This window comes from Neofelis nebulosa, chromosome 12 (genome assembly GCF_028018385.1).
Source record: "Neofelis nebulosa isolate mNeoNeb1 chromosome 12, mNeoNeb1.pri, whole genome shotgun sequence".
Classification (NCBI taxonomy): Eukaryota; Metazoa; Chordata; class Mammalia; order Carnivora; family Felidae; genus Neofelis; species Neofelis nebulosa.
The window spans coordinates 25,177,716-25,200,550 of NC_080793.1; the positions used below are offsets into that span (position 1 = coordinate 25,177,716).

The following is a 22,835-nucleotide window of genomic DNA, read 5'->3' on the forward strand; positions in this document are numbered from 1 at the left end:
CCATGAACCGTGAGATTATGACCTGAGCCGAAACCAAGAGTCAGATGCTTAACAGACTGAGCTCCCCAGGGCCCCCTTGGGTTGTTTTCTTATTGTTACATTGTAAGGGCTCTTTATATACTCATTTTTTCCTGCATGGATATCCAGTGTGTCAGCACCATTTGTTGAAAAAGACTTTTCCCATTGAATTGATCTGGTACCTTGGTAAAAAAATCAGTTGAGACTCTGTGTGGGTCTATTTCTGAATTCTTTATTTTGTTCCATTGATCTACTTGTTTAATGCCAGTACTACACTATTTTGATTGCGATAACTTTCTAGTGAGCCTGAAATCAGATAGTGGGAACCTTCCCACTTTGCTTCGGTTTTTAAAGATTGTTTTGGCCATTCTTAGGACTTTTGCCTTCCATATACATTTTATAAAGTTTATTTATTTTGAGAGAGAGAGAGAGAGAGAGAGAGAGAGAGAGAGAGAGAGCGAACTTGAGCAGGGGAGGGGCAGAGAGAGAAGACAGAGAGAATCCCAAGCAGGCTCTGGGCTGTTAGCACAGAGCACGATGTAGGGCTTGACCTCCCAAACCGTGAGATCATGACCTGAGCCGAAATCAAGAGTGAGATGCTTAACCGACTGAGCCATCCAAGCGCCCCTCTGGATACATTTTAGAATCACCTTGACAGCTAGGATTTTGGTTGGGATTTCTTTTTATTTATACATCAGTTTGGAGGTATGGATACCCAACACAATTGCCTCTTTCAATCCGTGAATCTGATATTCACATATTTAAGGCTTCAGTTATTCTAAGCAGTGCTTTGTAGTTTTCAGTGTGGAGATCTTGTGCATTTTTCACTAGATTCATTCCTAGATATTTTGACTGCCTCCATTTTTTTGGAAGGCCACTGCTGAGCACTTGGTGAAGTTCTAGAGTGGCTGTGAGGAATGTTCCTCACTTCTTCTGGTCCCACCCTCAGCTGTCAGTAGGTCCCTGCCTTGTACCAGGCAAGTCTCTCTGCTGCTCGAAGGGATCTTTCTCAGAAATTCTGCTATACTTCAAGCCGTTAGAAGCCATCCCATGCACATGGGGAAGACTTGGGGCAAGGAACTGGTTGATGGGGTCGGACTTCTCCTGTGACTGACACCCCTGGAATTCTGATCCACTATTGTACTGTACACCTAGACATTAACAGTTCATTAATGTTCAGCTGCTGTCTCTTCTTACCTATAGTAGATCTCTCTCTTCTCCCCCAGGGAAAGTTTGCCACTTTCTGGAATTTAGTTCATTTGGGTTTCTTTATATCATTGGCCCTCTGATGTGTTTCTAAGAAACCATGATTTTGTAGTATACCTGGTTTGGTCTTGTTGTTACGCTGGGTCTGATAGCCTCTTTAGTCTCTCTGCATTCTAACTGGAACTGCTTCAAACTTTTAAACAAATACCCAGAACCTGAGTATTATTATTTTGGTTTGAGATCTGGCTGCAAAGCCTTGCTAAACTTTCAACACCCGTGAGTTCTCACTTATCATCCTCCGCGTCCCCCTCCCCACCCCATCAGTCATGTGGTTGCTGAGTCTTAAATGCTCATAGAACGTGCCAGACTCAGCTTTTGTGTTGGATTCAAAGAGTTCTCTCCTCAGGAAAAATAGCTTGGTTATTAAAGAAAAGAGTTCAGGGAAGCGGATGCTGACGTGATGGTCAGGGCTGGGTGCCCTCTAATTTGTGGGCTTCGTGTTTTGAGAAAGCATGAAAACTTCTAGCCTGTGACACACCCTGCCCAGGACTTGTTACAGCAGCTAATGTTTATCGGCCATAATATTTTTCATGTTCTGTTTTAGGCTGCCTGCAATCTTGTCCCCAATAAGAGGATGGGTCACAGCAGAAGTGGGTAGAATAGGAATAAAACCTATCCTACATGGCTGGTAATGAGGAATGAGGTAATGTCTATGACATGGATGGCATGTAGCAGGTACTTAAGAAATACAGCCTCTTAATACCTTTAGTTAGAAGAAAAGGGCTCTCAGAATTGAGGATGAGTTTCCTGTTTTCATGTACAGACTGTATGGGGCTGTTCAGAACTTGTGTAGCAAGTAACCCACTAGATCCAAAGCTGGATAGAGAGTTGGGGGGTGTGCGCCACAGTCATCTATTTTCATTATCTACCATGGAGCCTCCTGTATAAAGTTCATCCAAGGGGAGAAGGAGTCAGGTTCATAGCTTGGTCCAGGCCTTGAGGGCAGGGGCAACTCTTATCCTGCTCTCAGTTAGATTTCTCTTCAGCATCAGCCCTTGTGGATTCCTGTAGTGGTCCTGAGAAGAGAGTGCTATGTGTAAGAGTAGTTCTTTTCTCTTTGGTATAAAAATCATTTTGTGTTGGAATCAGGGTCTCAAAGAGATATCCACACTCTCATGTTCACTGCAGCATTATTTATAATAGCCAAGGTATGGAAACAACCCAAATGTCCATTGATGGATGGATAAAGAAGATACGGTGTACCTTTTTAGGTTGAATCCGATAATTCCATTTATGTTAACTGCTGCTTCAGGAGGAATAATGCCACCATTTTCAGGAGAATTGAATAAACCCATCGCAAGAGGGTTCTCTTACAAGTGAAAATAATTCCTACTTACCCCAGGCAAAATTGTCTTGGTCTCCACAGGACCACTGATGTTCACATAAAAGGTGGAGGCTCCAGGTTCTGTCCCACGACTCCATGGGATCTGTAGAATCCTGACTTTCATGCAGAGTAGTCAGTCATGGTATATGCACTGGTGTGTATTAAAACTGATGGTAATTGAACGTTAGGTGAATGAGAAGAATTTACCTTAAGATTTGTAAGCTAGTAACCAGTGCTAAGATTGGGAAACTGGTGGCCATCAGATAACCTCTTAAGTGTGAGGATAAAAAATTAAAATTTTCTTTGATCATAACTGAAGAAAGAAGATGTGGTGAATATATACAATATTATTCAGCCTTAAAAAAGAAGGGAATCCTACCATTTGTGACAAATGGATAAACCCGGAGGACATTATGCTAGGTGAAATGAGCCAGTTCCAGAAGGACAAATACTGTGTGATTCCACTTATATGAGTTATCTACATTAGTCAAAGTCATAGAAGCAGAGAGAAGCAGAGGTGAGTCGTTGCTCAATAAGTATAAAGTTTCAGCTCTGCAAGATGAGTAAGTTCTAGAAATCTGTACAGCTTAGTGCCTATACTTTACTGTACCACTTGAACATTTGTTAAGAGGGTAGATCTCATGGTAAGCATTCTTACCACACCCACAGAAAGGAACACAAAGAAACTTTTGGAGGTGATGAATATATTTATTACCTTGATTATGATGATAGCATCACAGGTGTATGCACATGCCCAAACTTATCAAATTATATACATTAAGCATGCAGGTTTTTTAGCATATCAATTATATTTCAGTAAGTCAATTAAAATAAAATAATTCTATGATGCTAAGTCCAAGGCCATGTAACTTGAGGATCAATGCAATAGTATGTGGCATGAGAGTAGGAGAGAGAGATTCTTTCACTTGGCAGTGGGCAGCACAGGTTGCTGGTTATCTTAGTAAGGGTCTTGGCTCAGTGACTGACATCAGTGGGTAGAGGTAGAGTCTTAAGCTGGAGCACTGTGGTGTCTTTGTAGGGTCTTCCCAACGCAGGGATCCCCCCTTTCTCTGGGCCTGACTCTTGTGTTTTGCTGAATGTGGATGGGATGGAAATTTTGGGCCACTGAAGATAGGTTGGTAAAGAGTCTCACTCAGGTTTAATTCACTATCAAATTCAATGCTCAAGCAATACCCTGCTTGACAGTGGAGGGTCTTCAATTGCCTGAGTGGTCCCAGGCCCCAGAGCTGAGCAAGAGAAAGGGGCTGTCCTCATTGCCAAGTTTCTCTTGGCCAAGGCTGCCCTCCAGCAGCAAAGAGAGGGGCCTCCTCTGATCCCCCTCCCTCGTTTTAAGTTTATTTATTTATTTTGAGAGAGAGAGAGAGAGAGCATGAGCAGGGGTGGGGCAGAGAGAGAGAGAGAGAATCCCAAGCAGGCTCCGCTTTTCCAGCATGGAGCCCGATGAGGGGCTTGAACTCACAGACTGTGAGATCATGACCTGAGCCGAAACCAGTCAGAGGCTTAACCAGCTGAGCCACCCAGGCGCTCCTCTGATGCTTTTTATTATTTGCTTTGGTGTGGAATTTGCAGACTCAAGGTGAAATTCAATTAGACTGTTTTGCCTCATTTGGGACATGGGGACCTGTTTCTCTTTCATCTATTTTGGGAGACTAACATTTCAGAAGAGCAAACAGCATTCTTCTGACACCAGAAGATGTCTTTGTGTGGATTTAGTGGATGGCATCCCCTTTCCTTTTATGTAGACATGCAGATATCTTAAAAGAAGGGGGCTTACCTTGGACTTATTAGTTTCCCCTGTGCCCCTAGGGAGGAAGAATCCTGTTGAGGCTGATGCCAGGTGTTCAGGCACCATTGGGTGATTTTCCCGAGGCTCTCCCATGGTAGGTGGCACCAGCAGCTTTGTTAGGTGTCAGCATCAGGGGCTTTAATTGGGGATCACAGTTGCAGAAGTATTTGCAACAGCATTAAGCAGGGCTGGTGGCTTTGGGAGCATCAAGGGACAAAGCCTTTGCCATGATTCACCAGGCCCTTGCTGGTGGATGCTGGCAGTGAGCTGGCAGTGAGCTGGCAGTGAGGTGGCACAGTTATGTGAGTTGCCACTCAACAGAGGCCCAAGCACTGATAGAGGGTGACACAACAGGAGAAGAGGAAACTGGTGGACACTCTATGGTGGTCAGAGTGAAGAACTTGCTTGTGTGCCCTTGTGTGGTCACCCTGCCCTACTGGAACAGAGTGGAAACTTTGAACAGAGTTCCTAGGACTGATGTAACAAATTACCAAACAACTGGATGGCTTAAAGCAATAGAAATGTACTCCCTTACCATTCTGTAAGCCAGAAGTCTGAAATTCAAGTGTTGGCAGGGTTACGCTTCCTCCAAAGGCTCTAGGGGACAGTTTCTTCTTTGCTGCTTCCAGCTTCTGGTGGCTGTTGTCATATCTTGTAGCTGCCTTACTACAGTCTCTGCCTCTGCCTTCACATTGCCTTCTCTTCTTTATGTTTCAAATCTCCCTTTGCCTTTTAAAAAAAAATATCTATTTATTTTTGAGAGAGAGAGAGAGAGAGGGAGAACAAACATGAGGGGGGAGGGCCAGAGAGAGAGGGGAACAGAGGATCTGAAGCGGGCTCCATGCTGACAGCAGAGAGCCTGATGTGGTGTTCGAACTCACGAACCTTGAGATCATGACCTGAGCTGAAGTTGGATGCTTAACCAACTGAGCCACCCAGGTGGCCCCCGGCCTTTGCGTTTTTCTTATAAGGATACTTGTCATTGGATTTCAGGCCCAGCCACATAATTCAGGATTCTTAGTGTACTTATATCTGCAAAGACCCTTTTCTCAAATAAGACAACATTCACAAGTTTTAGGGAGTTAATGTGGACGTATCTTTCTGGAGACCCAATCTAACACACTGAAGAGGTTCAGGGTCACAGGCCTAATAATGATCTGGCTGATGGAGTGTAGCTAGAGAGAGTAGAGTCATTGAGACTCCTTCTTTCACCTCATGCTGCTGCATATGGCCTCATGAATTATCCCCATGTTTAGCCATACATGTACTTTGATCCTGAACGCCGGAGCCCCTTCTTGGTCCTGACCCTCGCACTCCTGCAATCATACACCATCTTCTAAAGCCTTCACATTTTGGTTAAAGAACAATTTGCTGATTTTCACAAAGCCTGAGGCCCCTTCTTTACCAGATGATTAACATATAATGTGTGTGTGTGTGTGTGTGTGTGTTCAAAGATTATCGTTTTGCAGCAAATGATTTAGGGGACCAGCACTTTACTCATGTCTATGGGCTCATTGGCATTCTTTTTTTTTTTTTTTTTTAAATATTTATTGAGAGAGAGAGAGAGAGAGAGAGAGAGAGAGAATCCCAAGCAGGCTCCATGCCCAGCATAGAGCCTGATGTGAGGCTCGATCTCACGACCTGAGCTGAAATCAAGAGTCATACATTTAACTAAGTTACCCACGTGACCCTGGGCTCATTGGCATTCTTTGCCCAGGCATAATCTGGCAACGTTTGCATTTTTGGGTCTAGACTAGTGATCTGGTGATAGAAGGAAAAGAGGACAGCTTTGGAGTCAGACCTGAGTTGAATGCTGGCCTGGCCACTTGGCTCTGCTCTGGGACTCTTGGGCATGTCACTGAGTCTCCATCACTTGTCTAGAGAAAGGGGTTTATAACTCCTATTTTTAGGATTGTGGTGGGGATTAAAGGAAAAACTACACTTGTGGCACCGGGCACAAGGGAGGTGCTTAATAGGTTAGTACCTTTTATCCTTTATTTCCTCTCATTTGGGTGTCTTGAGAAATCACCTTCCTGTCCCCCAAAGACATAACTCACTTCTAGTACTTCAGCTCTAAAGACAAACACACAACTCGTTCAGCAGCGACCAATTTTGTGCCATGGCAACCTGCTGTTTTTAATTATCCATCTATAGTCTGTAACAGCTGTGGGGCACTTGGCCTGGCCAAATGTAATTGAGTCTTGTGACGTGCTCCAGATGTGGAGGTGTTCTGCCAGGTGTTTATTTTGAGTATATAATGTGGCATTTTAGCACACACAGTCTTTCTTTCCCCCACCCCCTTGTTCCACCCCAAGTGTTCTTTCAGGAAAGGTCCAGGCTCTGGCCCCCAGCTCTAGGCCTGGGCCTTTGAACCAGTGTTGTGAGTTTGGATCTTTTTAACTGGTCTTCCTACCTCTTCTGGAAGTGGGGGCAGGGGAGTTCCTCAGCTCCCCGGAGACTTGCTCTGTTAATTAGGAAAGTCACTGCTACTGCTTTGAGAAGGAGCCACACAGGGCCTTGGGCCTTGCCACCTTCCTTGGTGGTCTGGGTCAAGTCTCCTTGCTTGACCTTGCTTGCTTGGCTGAGCCAGGCCTTGCTTAGCAGCTTCCTTTTTTGAGTAGAGGCTTATCTTCCTACATGGGAGGCAGCACTCCCCTTTTGGAATGTGGCTTAAACAATTAAAAATATACGTTATTTAGAATCGAGGAGGCCAGTCTTGAACTTAGTATACTGAGTGGCTCCAGCAGTGCTGGACTGAGAGTGTGTGCTTTCTCACGCTGCAGCTGCCCTGGAGCCCTGCCTGGACCTGGGGTCTGGCTGTCACAGAGCAGAAATGGGGCAGCTGTTGTTAAAGTGCTGCTTTTGGAAGTGGAAATGTGTTTTTGGATTTTTTCCCCCTTTTTCATAATCTTTGTAACTTTGGGAGCAGTCCTTTGTGTTGCTGAAGGTTTTCCCCCTCTTTTGCATTTGACCAAAACCTTTGGGGTAATTTGTTGGCAGTATGGAACAAATCTGGGTGATGGTGGCTGGTACGAAACTGGGTTTAGGTTGTCATTTAATTCAGTTTCACTGTTAATCCAATCTACTCCACTTCATTTATACATTCAACAATTATTTTTTAAGCACCTACCATATGTCAGGCACTCTTCTAAACACTGAGGAAACAACTGTAAGCAAAACAAAGCCCCTGCCCTCAGGGAGCTTATAATCTAGTACAGAACAAAAATAATAAATAAAAGATATATGTTATTATGTTAGGTATGTTAAGTGTTCAATAAAAATAAAGCAGGAGGAGAGGATAGAGAAGGAGGATTTGTCCTTTTAGAAAACCCCTAAAACAATAGATTGAACAAGGTAGAAGTATACAATTTTTTTTTCTCGTGCAAAATCAAAGAGTCCAGCTCTTTATCCCCTTGTTCCACCATCCTCAATATGTAGCTTGCACATCGTGGCTTTACGTGGCCGCTTCAGCTCCAGCCGTCACATCTGGAGGAAAGGGAAAGAGAAGGACATGGCCCTGTCTTGAAGGTATTTCCTGGAAGTTGTGCACATTATCTCTATTTTCGTTATTTTGGTCAGATATTAGTCACATGGCCACACCTAGCTGCAAGAAAGGCCGAGCAGATGTTTTCTTTATTCCAGACTTCATTCCATGCCTGGATAATACTCAGGGGTCTTTTTCATAGAAAAAATAGAGAGTGAATAATGGGGGATAACCATAGGTTGTGAGCGAAGACCTCTCTGAGGGGCCATCATCTGAATAGAGACGAGGACGACATGCTTTTCATCTAATCCATTTAATTAATCACCTTACCTGAGTGCCTTCTCTGTGCTTGGTATTAGAGATGTAAAGATGAATAATAATGCAAGGTCTTGTCCTCAAAGGCTTGCAATCCAGAGCAGAGGTGGCAAACTGGCAACACAAGGGCAGTATCTAGCCAGCATGTGCGTAATTTGTTTGGCTGACACATGTTTTAACAATTAGGAAATTTCAGATTAGAAATTACACTAACAATTAGAAAAAGTCAGATTTCTAGGTTCTCATAGAACTTGAGAAGATCTGGTAATATAAAATCTGCCTTCCCACACGGCTGAAGTTGAGTAGCAGCTGACCTTTATAAGTTGGTCATGAGCTCTGTAGTTTGCTCCAGTCTCCACCATTCCCAACTGTAACACACTGGTTTGTTTTACTCTTTTCTCTTTACCAGCCTGGTCCTTTAGGCAGTTGAACTTGCAGTTCAAGAGGTAAACGGAAATGATTAAAATAAAACCAGCTTCATGATTTTGCTTCTTTCGCCATTGAGGATCCACATCTACTTGTCTCTCCCTTGAGTGTCTAAGAGAATTACAGGAGTTCTAGTAAAATTTACTCTCAATTTCTGTTTTTCTTGATCACATGATATAGTGGGGAAAAACACCACACTTTGAGTCAGAAGACCTGAGTTCAAATTCTGTCCTTTATAGCTGGCTGGATTAGTAACCTTAGAAAACTTCCCTCCCTTCTTTGGGCCTTAGTTTCCCTAACTGCAAAAGAAGAGTGAGGGTAGTCATTCCTGGTCTCCTGGTCTTCCGGGATTTGAGGAAGGGCAAACAAGATAATATAGGTGGAAAAGATTTGTAAGGTGAAGGTGCATCATTGTGGCAAGGAGCAAAAAGCCATTCAGACTCTAAGCCCTGAATGAGTCCTGAAGCATGACACAGGAATGGAGCATAGCCTTGCCTGTGAAAATTGGAGCTGGGAACTGGGAAGCTATTAAAAATTGAGGTGGCTTGTGCTCTGTTGGTAGGAGTGGAAATTGGTGAAGTCCCTGTGGTATGGAGGCTCCCCACAAAATGAAAACTAGAACTACCATATGATCCAGCAATTCTACTTCTGGGTATTTATCTGAGGAAAACAAAAACATTAATTGAAAAGGTATATGTGCTCCTATGTTCATTGCAGTATTATTTATGATAGCCAAGATATGGAAGCAATCTAAGTGTCCATCAATAGAATAGATTTAAAAAAAGATGTACACACACGCATACATACAGACACACACACATACACACAATGGAATATTTCTCAGCCATAAAGAAGAATGAAATCTTGTCATTTGTGACAATGTGGATGGACCTAGAGTTATTAGGCTGAGTGAAATAAGGCAAAGAAAGGCAGATACTATGTGATTTCACTTATATGGGAATCTAAAAAACAGAACAAATGAATAAACAAAATGAAACAGAAACAGGCACATAAATACAGAGAACAAACTGGTGATTGCCAGCAGTGGTGGAGGTGGGGGATGGAGTGACAAGTAGACTAGATGACAGGGGTTAAGAGGTACAAACTTCCACTTATAAAATAAGTCACAGGGATATTATGTAAGGTGATATTATGTAGGGGTAGGGTGTATAGTCAATAATATTGTAATAACTTTGAATAGGGACAGGTGGTAACTGGACTTCTCAAGGTGATCATTTCATAATATATAAAAACATAAAATCACTATGTTGTACACCTGAAACTAATACAATGTATGTCAATTATAAGTCAATGAAAGAAGAAGGAATTGAAGTGGCTACTTTCTTTTTCTGGGGCCACATGAGTTATTTTCCTTTTTTTTTCTACCTAAGCCTATCTCCCTCTTCTTTGTAGACTGTTTCTTTTTTCTTCTTCTTATGTACTAGGCAAGAAGGATAGTTCCAGCTCTAAAGCTACATAACCTTTTAATTTAACTGCTCCTGATCAATTAATGCCAGTCTCTGCATCTTTAATTTCAAGTTCTCAAGAGAAAGATTCTTTTTAAAAATTTTTAAATGTTTGTTTATTCTTGAGAGAGAGACAGAGTGCAAGTGGGGGAGGGGCGGAGAGCGAGGGAGACACAGAGTCTGAAGCAGGCTCTAGGCTCTGAGCTCTCAGCACAGACCCCAGTGCAGGGATTGAACTTATGAACTGTGAGATCATGACCTGAGCTGAAGTCAGATGCTTAACTGACTGTGTCACCCAGGCGCCCCTCAAGAGAAAGATTCTTAACTAATACATTGGCTTCCCCAGGGTCAAGGGACAAACTTGAGACCATGGACGCAGGAAGCAGGAATCACACAGTTCAAATATGGCAGCTTAGGCCAAGTCCTTCAGCAGGTACTGAGCATAGCCAGTCCTGGAGCAAGGGATGTTTCTGGACAAGGATGTTAAGCATGTCTTCTGCAACATAAAATACTTAACATTACACCTACAATGATTCTGTCTTGAATGGCTCTGTTGACAGTTCTTCTGGCAAGTGGGGTGGAAGGCTCTTTCTAAAGAGACAAGCCATCTGAGACAACTCTGTAATGAAAACATGATCATTTCCAGGTTATGGACATGTGTACCAAAGTTCTTTGAAAAATTATGCCACCTTGGTCCTCTGTGAAACATATTTAATCTATAGCTGCTGCTAACTTCTGGGATCCAAAAGAGGGAATGGTGCTCAAAGAGGCTGAGGAAATGAAATGAGGGTTTCCATGGCTACCGGCTTGAGTGTGCATAAGACAAAAGTGTTTGAACTGCAAATCATCAATTCGTCCAAAATATTTTCCCTCTTCTATTTCACTTGTTTACTTGGTAAGCAGAGAAACAGAGCAGAGAATGTTCTGGTACAAATACATAGCCTGAGGGAAATCAGAACCTTTCCAGCTGCCAGGAACATCCCAAACAGAGCTTTGAGTGTTCAACAAATTTTGGGGACACTCAGAACCAGCTTGGGTAAATGTAGAGACCAGGAGTTTGGGTCTCATTCCTGTCAGTCTCTAGCTGGGTGATGTTGGGTGAAAACTTTACCTTTCTGAGTTTAGATGTTCCTCTTTAAAAGATGTATATTCTGGTTGAATGTGAACCCTTAATTGAGGTTAGTGCTAGCTCAACCTAGCTCAGATAAGATTACACTCACCTGCATGTGAAAAAAAAACAAACAAACAAACAAACACAAACCCTCAAGTCAAGAATGGCTTCAACACTTAAAGTTTTATCTCTTGAGTAAGAGGCAATGATGATGTGATGAAGTCATCAGGGACTCAGGCTTCTCCTTCCTGTTTTCTGATCCACCATCTCTAGGGTGGTGCCCTCATCCTCACCAGCCAAGGTGACTGGCAGAATCTAGCTATTATATCTATGTTCCAGGCAAGAGGATGGAGGGTGGTGCACTTCTGTAATTCCCTTCCCTTTAGTATGGGCTGGATCTACTGAATAGAATACTGCAAAAGTGATATGAGGTCATTCCTCAGATTAGGTTATAAACAGACTTGGGGTGCCTGAATGGCTCAGTCTGTTGAGCATCTGACTCTTGATTTCAGCTCAGAACGTGATCCCAGAGTCATAGGATCGAGCTCCACATTGGGCTCTGAGCTGACTGAGGAGCCTGCTTAAGAGTCTCTCTCTTTTCCTCTGTCACCTGCTCGTCTCTCACTTCACTCTCTCTCTCTAAAACAAAAATAAAAAAAAAACAAAACAAAAAAACCCAACCCAAACCCAAAAAGACCGTATCCACTCTTCTCTCCCTCCCACCCCCCTCCCTTTTCTCCTTTTTCCCTCTCCTGTCCTGCACCCTGCTGCCAGCTTCCCTGGTGCTGGGGGAAGTGAGCTGCCATGTTATGAGGCAGCCCAATGGAGAGGCCCATTTGGCAAAGAACCGAAGCATGCCAACAGCCATGTGGGTGAACTTAAAAGCAGATTCTCTAGTCCCAGTTACACTCTGAGACAACTGCAGCCCTGGCTGACAGCTTAGCAGCAACTTCATGAGCAACCTTGAATTCCAAGTGTCCTGCTAAAGCTGTGCTCAAGATTCCTGACCCACAGAAACTTTGAGATATGAAATGGTTGTCATTTTTAGCTGCTAAATTTTTGGGTAACCCATTGTGCTGTAATAGAAAATGAATTCCCCCTGCAACTGCTTTAGTTCAGTGAACTTTGGATAAATATAGAGACCACCAGAGACAGCCTAAAGGGAAACTGGACTCAGAGCCTCCTGGTTCTCCCAGGTGGTACATGAACAAGCATTTGGGCTGAGGCTTTGCTCAATTTCCTATCATTTGGATATTTTCCTAAAATTTGTTTAGGGGAAAAGAATGAAACCACTGTGAGCACTCCATCCATAGAGCAGAACTGACTTAGCACCCATTCTCAGAGCCTGTTCTTCGCATGCTGTGGTTTGACCCTGTGCTCTGGGGCATGGGGCATAGATCTGGCACAGACGGGGCAGATGGATGGCGCCGACTGTGCTTGCCCTTGCTGGCTCCAGTGTTGTCAGAAGCAGGCTCTCTGGATCCAGGGTCTGCATGGCTAGAGTCAACCCTACGCAGACACCAGCGCACGCAGTGCCATTATGGAAATCACACAAGGGCCCCCTTCCCTGGATGTTGTAGCTGTGCCAGGGGGCTCGCCTGGAGCAGGTGATTGAAGCTCTCATGTGTTCCCCTGGCCTCTGGATTGGAGCAGGCTGGCTTGCAGCTCTCATGTGTTCCCCTGGCCTCTGTGCAGGACCAAGGGCCCTATGGGTGATGATGCTGCCTCTGAGGACCAGTTGCATAAGCCATCAAGAGGGTGATAAGTAAACCACCTGGTTCTTCTCACAGGGCTGATCTAAGCTCAGAAGAATGGCCTCCTGAAAATAAAATTCTCTTGATTTTTCACCAGGTATAACTTGAGTGAAAAGAATAGATCACAAGACGTCATGAAGAGTATGATCCCATTTATTAATAATTATATGCACACATATAAATACAAACAGATTTCTTGTATTAGCATTAAGATGCTAATAATCTCTGGATAATGGAATGGATAATGTTTATTTTCCTCATGTTTTTCTTTCTGTAGTATTTTATTATTTTTTAACATAAGAATGTCTTTTAAGTAGAAAATAACAATAAATCCTCTTTTCACTTTGTAAAAACACCTTTTTCTCTTTCATTTGCATAGTGCTTTGCAGTTAAGAAAATTATCTTCAATTCACAGATTTAGTAACTGAAACTCAGAGAGGAGAAGTTGATTGGCTTACTCATGGAGACCATCCTCCACTCACCTTTTCTCTCTGTCTCCCTGCCCATCCTCAGGGGTCACCCATCTAGAATTTCATCTGATATCATCAAGCTTATATAACTTGGATTAGTCCTTTCCCCTTTCAGTTTTCTCATGAGGCTAGTAATAAATAGCACCTACCTCAGAGGGACATTGTGAGATTAAATGTGCTAATGTGTGTGAAGTACTTAGCATAGCCCCTAGCATCAATATCTGTTAGTGTTGGTTATTCTTGTGTGACTTTAGAAAAGTCATTTCCCCTGTCTGGGTCTATTTCTTCAAATTCAAAATGCATGGATTGGACTTGGTAACTATTGAAAATTCTGCATTTCAATTCTCTGGTTTCAAAATTTCGTTGCTAACATATGAAACAAAGTTGATTTCAAGAAGATGGATTGCAGGAAGAAGTTGTTATTCATTACTCTGTTGAATTAGCTCAAAAATGATTTGAATTTATGAACACCTAAAAAGAATCTGGGGGAAGGGTGTTCCTGGCAGAGGAATAGCATGTGTATACACCCTGGCAAGGGCTAGGCAACCTGGTGGGAATGATAGGAGAAGCCTGGTGCCAGGGGTGTGGGCTGACAGCTCTTTCCAGAACCAGGTTCATAGCTACAGTCAAGGGAATGGTGTCCTGCTTCCCAGTGAGCCCTCCACAGCAGGTTGCCAGACAGCTGAGGTGTTTTTAAAGGTGTAGCATATTCTCTTAGCGCCAGCTTTACATATCTGCTTTTGCTCATTTGTGTTGGACTCAAGAACATGAGAAGAGTGTTCAGTTCATGCCACATCGTAAATCAGAGGCCTGGATATGGCTTTTCTGTCTTCAACAAGCCCACTAGGACATCTGTGGGGATTCCCTGCCCTGATGGAGCAGATGGTGGGAGCAGATATGGTGAGCTAGGAAGCTGCTGGGACAGAGACATTCTGGAAGTCCCTCTTCAAAGCTGATTCGGGATGTGCAGCTGCATAGCTGGGAGCTTGGGAGCATGTGGGTCATGGGGAAGTTGAACAAGGTGGCCAACCATTGACATGATCTGGCTGGGGAACAGTGTCCTGGCCTTTGTTAAGTAGCTGAAGATGACACGCCCCTTACCATGGTGTCATTGTGCTCATCTCGTGTAAGGGGATTTGTCAGTAACATTGTTGGCAAGTGAAAAGAGTCATTTTTACTCAGCTTTTTGAGGATGGGAATGGAGTTAGAAGACAAACAAAAAAACCCCAAACAGGATGGAGGATGCTGGCCTCTGTCCCATCCATTTTTCTTTCCTATTTTTCACCTCTCTGATAAAACACTGATGAACTACTTTCTGTTTGGACGGTGTTGGAACACTGCCAACCAACTTTCAGTGCATACTCCGCTCATCCAAGTCTTCAGGGCACTCTGCGAACATAGTGACCTGGTTGTATTGTTCCCCTTTCATGGCTCCCCACTGGGTGGAGCAAAAATGCCCTAGCATGGTGTGCAAGGCTCTTCGTGATCTCATGTCAACCCTCCATTCCAGCCTCTTCGTGAAGCAATCCCGTTCCCTCCATCTGAAACCATAGACTGTTAGAACTAGAATGGGTTTGGAAATCACGTAGTTCTTTTTTTTTTTTTTTGCTTAAGAAACATGAAGGATTTTTCTTAACAGAATCTTACCTGGATCATCAAAAGGGCAGAGATTGTCTAGTTGAAGGCATTATAATGTAGTGGTGGGAACCCGAGGCTCAGTCTTACTTGCACTCCTTATCTTTCCTCCCAAACCTGCAATGGCTTCTGAATTTATAGAGGGACTGTAGGGCCAGGTGGTGAAGCTTGAAAATCATTGATCTGATTCAGTTCTTCCCAGTTACATAGAGGTTGGGTTACTTGCCCAGGGTTTCTGAGCTGGTATATTGCAGAGTCTGTTCTCCAAGATTCAAGGCAGTGGCCTGGCCTATGTGTCTTCCCATTCTCACCTGCACTGTTCCTGCTCTGATGTAGACTGTAAGCTCCTTTGAGATGTTATACAATTGCATTTGCAGGCAAAGTTCTTTCCACAAGGTGCAACTAAAAGTAAGGTGCTAAGTATCTTTGGCCATATATTCCTTTCCCAATTATTGGGTCTTTAGGATCTTGAGGGTGTGACCACACCATATTGCTTTGCAAAGTTATCCAGACTCACAAAGTCCCAACAAGGAGCCTCTTTTTTTGAAGGTTTACTGATGAGCCCTTTGAAACATCCTTCGGCTCTTAGGGAATATTTTCCTCCCAAATAAACTTCTTGGCACTGGATCAGATTACCTTAAAAATTTCATCTTTGCTGATTATTTAGTTTCACATCATTCTGAGGAATCCTGTTCTAGCATCCGGGAATTCATAAAGCTGGAGAATGTGCTTCTTTTTCCTCATCTCACATGATGTCCTTCTACTCTTTGGCCTATCCAGTTTCTGGTAAAATTTGGTCAGAACTGACTTTATCTGTTCCATTTACCATGCTGGATGGGAAGACTCATATCCTGGGTAGTAATTGCAAGCATTTGAATTCATGACCAGCTGATTATTTTTGGTGTAATATATAGGACGGGGGGGGCTGAAGTTGACTGGGAGTAAACTTAATGTTCGACTTGAAACTCTGAAAATGGCCTTCCTGACTCGATGATGGTGATGATGTAGTGATGATGGGGATAATAGCATCTGATGTTAATTTTGCATTGACTTTGTGCCACGCTCCATGCTGAGTAGTTTACATATGTGATCTTTTTTCTTTTAAATCCCCATGAAAATCTCATGGGGCAGATTCATTTTAAAGGTGAAAAAAAAAAAAAAAAGGAAGGTCAGAGGGGCTAGGTCATTGCTTGTGGTTATATACCAGAAAACGGTGTAGCCACCAAGGAAAGGCACTTATTACAACTCTGTGTATGATACCACTCCCATGTTAAAGTCAAGAGAATAGCACGCACAATGAAAGAGCATGACAGCTGAAGGTTAAGTTGCTTCAGAGCCTGTTAAAGAATGTGGTTTTCTGAGAACCCTACTTCACCTCCATTCTTTGGGAATGGCCTCTGGGGACAGACTGGACAGCCATATTAGCACAAGATAACCCTTACCCCTGGCCAGAGCTGATTGGTCCAGGGATAGATACCTGACTATCAGGCAGTCAATTCATCGCCTAATCAGCAACTTATCAGACTCTCCATGCAAATATAAATGAGACATGGGAACTAGAGTAAGTTGGTATTGGGCCTTTGGCCCAAATGATGAGTCAGAGTGGAAAAGAAAACTGAAGTTGGCTTCCCTGTGTGCTTATTTTCACTTATCCAGAGTGTTCTCTTGTTATGAGAGCTGTATGGTAGATGCAAAGTAGAACAGGCTTTGAAACAGAGAAGAGAGATTGGTGAACTTGTACCCCATCCAAGGGTCGCAGTGGTTTTGCGGGGCGGCCTCAGAGAGACTAAGAAATCCAAAGCCAGGGAAGCTGTGTATTGGCTTCCCAACCAGTGGGTGGCAGCAGTGGGCCTTAAGAGGTTCCCAGCCAGGGGCGAGGGAAGCTAGGAAAGGAGAGGGAAGGTTGTGTTTCACATTTGCATCAGGCATTTAGAAAGGAACAATCTGCTTCAAAGAGATAAGCCTGGATTATGTATTGCCCTGATCACATAAAAAAAAACTTATTAAATCCACTCTAAATGCGAGTATTTCATAGTAATCATTACATTTCTGTCCTTTTTACCCATAGGGGTAGGGATATGCATGTTTGGGTTTATAAGCAAATGTATCATGTTTCTTAGGAGTTCAGGAAGGTATCTCTCTCTGAAAACTGGGGTGGAAAAGAAAAAAAGGACACAAGGATAAAACAATGATTTCAAGCTGAGCTGAGATTCCCTCCATGGGTTGGTGGTTTTGCTTTGTTTTGTTTTTGGCATAAGATGCACATAAACCCTGAGAACTGTACTTTGTCCAGTTAGAAGTTATTTTTCTCCGTCATTGATGATGTTGGATACTAGCAACTCTGTTTATAATGCACTGTGGGATTAGTTACTCTCTCTCTGTAACACAATCATCATTAAACAAGGGCTTCAGGAAAGCTGGAATCCTTGTTTTGATTGTGGTTACCGTGGCGACCAGTGGCCCATTGGTCCTGAGTCTCTCCTGTGACGCTCACAGTGTTTCCTTGTTCTTTTGTTACATCGTTACATGCAAGTAGCAAGTTACGTTTCCAGTAACTCACGTCAGAGTTTTAACATGCCCAGGCATAAGCAGGGAAAGGCTATGAGGGAGAGGAGAGCCTCCTCAAGGAGAGGGAAAGGGGTGAGGTTGGATGGCTGCTGTCATCAGGCCTAGAAAGTCCTGTGAGGCCAAATAGACCCTGTCCCTGCCTTGCCTCTGCTTTGTTACCTTCTCCCACGCTATACTCATTGACCTTCCTTCTTTCAACTGGCCTCTGCCCAGGCCTTAGATCCCTTTGGACCCGAGTAAACACCCTCAGCCCCTTGGATATTCTTTTTGTGTTGTATATTCTGGATCAAATGAGCTGTCTGGTCATATAAGCCTGTTGCAAGGTCTAGAGCCTTGATCTGGCCTGGGACCCAGTTGCCTCCTGGGGACAGGGATGTGATGACCTCTCATTGCCACTTCTGCCATATAGTATCAACCACTAAAGCCTGGGCTTTCAAGTGTCCCCTGACCCTTGTCACACTCTGCCTCTTCCTAACCATACCATATGTATGTTCCTCTAGGACTCCCACCGTTTACTGAGCCTTACTCCTTTGGACCCTATGCTTATGCCTTACCTACCTGCTAGAATGCCCATTGTCGTATTAGCTTTACCCTCCAGAATTTTCCCTTGTCTTTATAGACTTGGCTGGAACCCAGCTCTGGCTTTTCTCTGCCACTGGTCTTTCATCCAGCTTCACGTACAACTTGTTCATCTTTTCTGAAATATGACAACAGGCGAGTGGAACAACTTTTATGTAACTTTCTGGCCTGGGGGGTAGCTGTGAAAATTTGTTTCATTGGAACTTTTTGCTGGATTTTAAAAGACGTACAAATAATGCAGGCCCAGCCACAGGTGAGAGCCACAGAGAGGCACATCCCTGTTCCCCCTCTGTCTTAGGGTCCTGTGATCCTTTCTCTGATTTTGGAGAATCAAGCCTTTGCTCAGAAAGCATTACTGCTTCCTTTTGGTTTGCAAAATGAAGTTCAACACCTACACAGATGTATCCTCAGCTTGCCTCTGCAGCCTGTGGAACTGGTTTATAGGATGACTGACTGCAGTAGGGTACTATCAGGTTTTATTTATCTTTCTCACCAGTGCCTCTGAAGGTGCTCCATCACACCCCTTCTCCCACCCCGTGTACCAACTCGGAACAGATCCTGTCACTTGCTTGTCACTTCTATCAGTGAAAGAGATCTAATTTTCAATTAACAGCCCATTCCAAACCTAAATCTTAATCCACATTCAGTTCAAAACTCTGTTTCCACCGTCACCAGCTCAGGCTTGGCCTGTGGCTTGGGGACCCACTTTGTGGCGTTCTGGCCACATGACCATAGATTCAGGAACTCACCAGCCAAGTTTCCTTTCAGAGCCTGTTCTTAGCTGTCTCTGCCCGGACTGATCCTCAGAGCTCGTCGTGTGGGTGGCTGTGTCTCAGGCTTTGGCTCTCAGCTTCAGTGTCCCACCTTAAAAGGACTGATCCTGTCTGAGCTGTGCCCTTGCTCCACTTCCTAGCACATAATTCCTCTCAGCTTTTTCACTATTTTAATTGGTTCGTTAATTTTTTTTTTTTTGGTTAGCTGAACTGTATCTGCTTTTTCCCATAGTAATATTAACTCCAAGATGGCAGAAACTGTGTTTGTCTCGCTTAGAGTTACATCCCCACAGCTTAAGTCCATGTCTGTCACACTGAAGGCACTCAAAAATTTTTGTTTAATCAATATAAATTCCTATTTGAAATTCACCAAATGGCCAAATAATAGATTGAAAGATAGGAAATTGCTGACACTTGATTTTTGGGGGGGGTGGAATGGGGGCTGGAAAATGGCAATTTCATATGCTTTATCCTAATATTTGAAGCATTCCTATTAACATTAACAGCAAGGTATTAAGATGGTTGCTGTCACTAATATATTACATTTTCCAGAAAATTCAATTCTGTTCAACATAATAAGATGGGAAAAAACTAGACATAATATTGGAAATACTAGTTGCAAAGGATCAGATTACCTACCTGCAGAGTCAATAACAATCACCTGAAAAATTAAGAGTCTTAGAAAAATCAAGAGTCCTAATGAGTTTAGTTAAGTTGGACATACAAAATACAGCCAACTAGAAAATAATTATGAATAAGATGATAGAAAATATCTTACAATAGCAACAATAAGACTATAATAATACTATAAGACTACCCCTTACCCCCCAAGCCCTGGAAATTAAGAAATACATGTATATGTATATGTATATGTATATGTATATGTATATCATATGAAGAAAACTATAAAACTTCACAGGGAATTCCTAAAGACAACTAGATAAATGGGATGATGAAGATGTTTCAGGGTGGAAAGACTCAATATTATAAAAATTCCATTTCTCTCCATAATTAATGTCAACATTTATTTCTATTACAACCAAACCACAGTTTGGGGGGAGGGCAGCCTGACAAAAACAAATGCAAAGATCATCTGAGAGAAAAAAATTCCAATCAGCCAAGAGTCTTCTCAGAGGCGTTGTGAACCTCGGGCCGAGTGGCCGTGAGTGTGCGCTTTGCCCAGGCCCGCCTCCAAGCCGCCAACCTGAGCTACGACCATGTCATCACCGTCTTCTCATCCCACTGTCACCTCTTCCAAGTGGAGTATGCACAGGAGGCCATGAAGAGGGGCTCGACTGCGGTTGGCCTGTGAGGAAAGGGCGTTGTTGTTCTGGGCATGGAGAAGAAGTCAGTGGCCAAACTGTAGGATGAGAGAACCATGTGCAAGATCTGTGCGTTGGATGACAGCGTCTGCGTGGTACTTGCAGGGTTCACTGCCGATCTGAGGATGGTCATCAACAGGGCTGGGGTGGAATGCCAGAGTCACCGGCTGACTGACTATGGAGGACCCAGTCACCGTGGAGTACAATGACCTGCTACATGGCCAGCCTGAAGCAACACTGCACACAGAGCAATGAGCACAGGCCTTTTGGCGTCTCTGCTCTTATTGTGGGTTTCGACTTTGGTGGCATCTTCAGGCTGTATCAGACTGACCCGCAGGGACATACCATGCCTGGAAAGCCAATGCCATAGGTTGGGGTTCCAAGTCCATATGTGAGTTTCTTTTTCTTTTTTAAATGTTTATTTATTTATTTTGAGAGAGAAAGAGAGAAAGAGAGAAAGAGAATGAATCCCAAGTAGGATCTGTACTGACAGCAGAGAGCCTGAAGGGGGTGGGGCTTGAACCTAGGAACTGTGAGATAAGGACCTGACCGGAAATCAAGAGTCCAATAGTTAACCGACTGAGCCACCCAGGTGCCCCCTGCGTGAGTTTCTAGAGACCAATTACACTGATGAAGCCATAGAGAGGGATGACCTGATCATTATACTGGTTATCAGGGCTTTCCTGGAAGTGGTTCAGTCTGGTGACAAAAACATTGAACTGGTTGTCATGAGATGAGATCAACCCTCAAGATTTTAAATCCTGAAGAAATTGAGAAGTATGAAATTGAAAAAGAGAAAAAAAAAACAAAAAGAAGAAATAAAAAGAAAGCATGATGGGGTGCCTGGGTGGCTCAGTTGGTTGAGTGTCCAACTTTGGCTCAGATCATGATCTTGCTGTTTGTGGGTTCCAGTGCCGTGTCAGGCTCTATGCTGACAGCTCAGAACCTGGAGCCTTCTTGGGATTCTGTGTTTCTCTCTCTCTCTCTCTCTCTCTCTCTCTCTCTGTGGCTCCCCCACTTGTGCTCTCTCTCTTTCTCTCAAAAATAAATGTTAAAAAAAATTAAAAAAAAAAGAGAAAGCATCATGATGTTGACAATCTTGTAGTGATTTTTAAATTCAGATCATGGATGATTCTCAAAATGATATGTAGGTGTTTCTATTCCATTCATCTAATGTCTCAGTGTCCTGCAGTAAGCTTCTATATTTGTTAACCTTTTCTTTTTTTTTTTTTTTTTTAAAGAGTCTTCTCAAAAAGAAGAGATATGTGTGGGGAATTTCCATGCCTTGTAGCAAACAAACTATCATGCTACAACAATGAAAATAGTGACAGTGGCCCATGAATAGGCGGACAGATGAAAGAAATGGAATGGGAGCTCAAGAGGCTAAATTCACTGGGGCACCTGGGTGGCTCAGTCAGTTAAGTGTCTGACTTTGGCTCAGGTTGTGATCTCGTGCTCTGTGAGTTTGGGCCCCGAGTCAGGCTCTGTGCTGACAGATTGGAGCCTGGATGGAGCCTGCTTTGGATTCTGTGTCTCCCTCTCTCTCTGCCCCTCCCCTGCTCAGGCTCTGTCTCTCTCTTTTTCTCTCTCAAAAATAAATAAAAAGATTTAAAAAACTAAAAAAAAAAAAAAAAAGAGGCTAAACACTTTACATAGTAATTTAGTGTATATATTGGTGACCATGAATTCCAGAGGAGAAAGGGAATGTACCCTAAAAGGTGTTTTGGGATAACTAGCTACCGTTTAGGAAAAAATAAATACATAAATTCCTGTCTTACACTTAGCACCAAAATAAATTTCAGATGGACTTAAATATTTCTATGTTATTAAACCATGAATATTTTAGAAGAAAATATAAGAGTTATTCAGTCTTAGGAAAGGGCTTTCTAAGCAAATAAACTAAATATACAACTCTGAAGAAAACAGATTGATAACTTTATAATATATGAACAAAAGTATGAACTTCTGTATATCAAAAATATCACAAAGTTGAAAAGGAGCTATCAAAGTGGCAAAATGTTTTCAACATGTGTGATAGCAAAAATAGTTGAAATTCTTAATATATAAAGGACTTTTACAAATCAAAAGAAAAAGTCAAATATCACAATTGAATGGATACAGGACATAAATAGGCAAGTGATGAACTGAGAAAGATAGATGATGAGCCTGTATATAAATGTCAAATTAACCAATAAAGGAGTTGCTTCAACTCAGTTATTCTTGCTGTGTGAAATAATGCACATTTAAGTTATTTTGAGTGGCGCTCTTCTTTTGTTTTTGTTTTTATTGTTGTTGTTATTTGCAACCCTTTCTGATCCATAATTTGGTACCAGGAGTGGACTGTAAGTGACCTAAAATGTAGAAATGGCCAAATCATGGAGAAAGAGTCTTGGGCTAAGATGACCCAATTTTTTCTGGTTGAGAAGTTGGTGACTCTTGTTATATCACCGCAAAGCTTTTTCTTAACCTCTTAACCTCTCACTTTAGAATCTTGACTGTATGCCTTCAGAGATATAG

The 22,835-nt window shown here is 42.9% G+C and overlaps 2 pseudogenes; one reads left to right on the plus strand and one right to left on the minus strand.

The window, feature by feature from the left end:
• Positions 1–18,218, minus strand: part of LOC131490744 (keratin, type II cytoskeletal 8-like) — a 57,687-nt pseudogene extending 39,469 nt beyond the window's left edge.
• A 240-nt stretch (positions 18,219–18,458) lies between these two features.
• On the plus strand, positions 18,459–21,273 carry LOC131490746 (proteasome subunit alpha type-7-like; annotated as a pseudogene).
• The last annotated feature ends 1,562 nt before the right edge of the window (positions 21,274–22,835 follow it).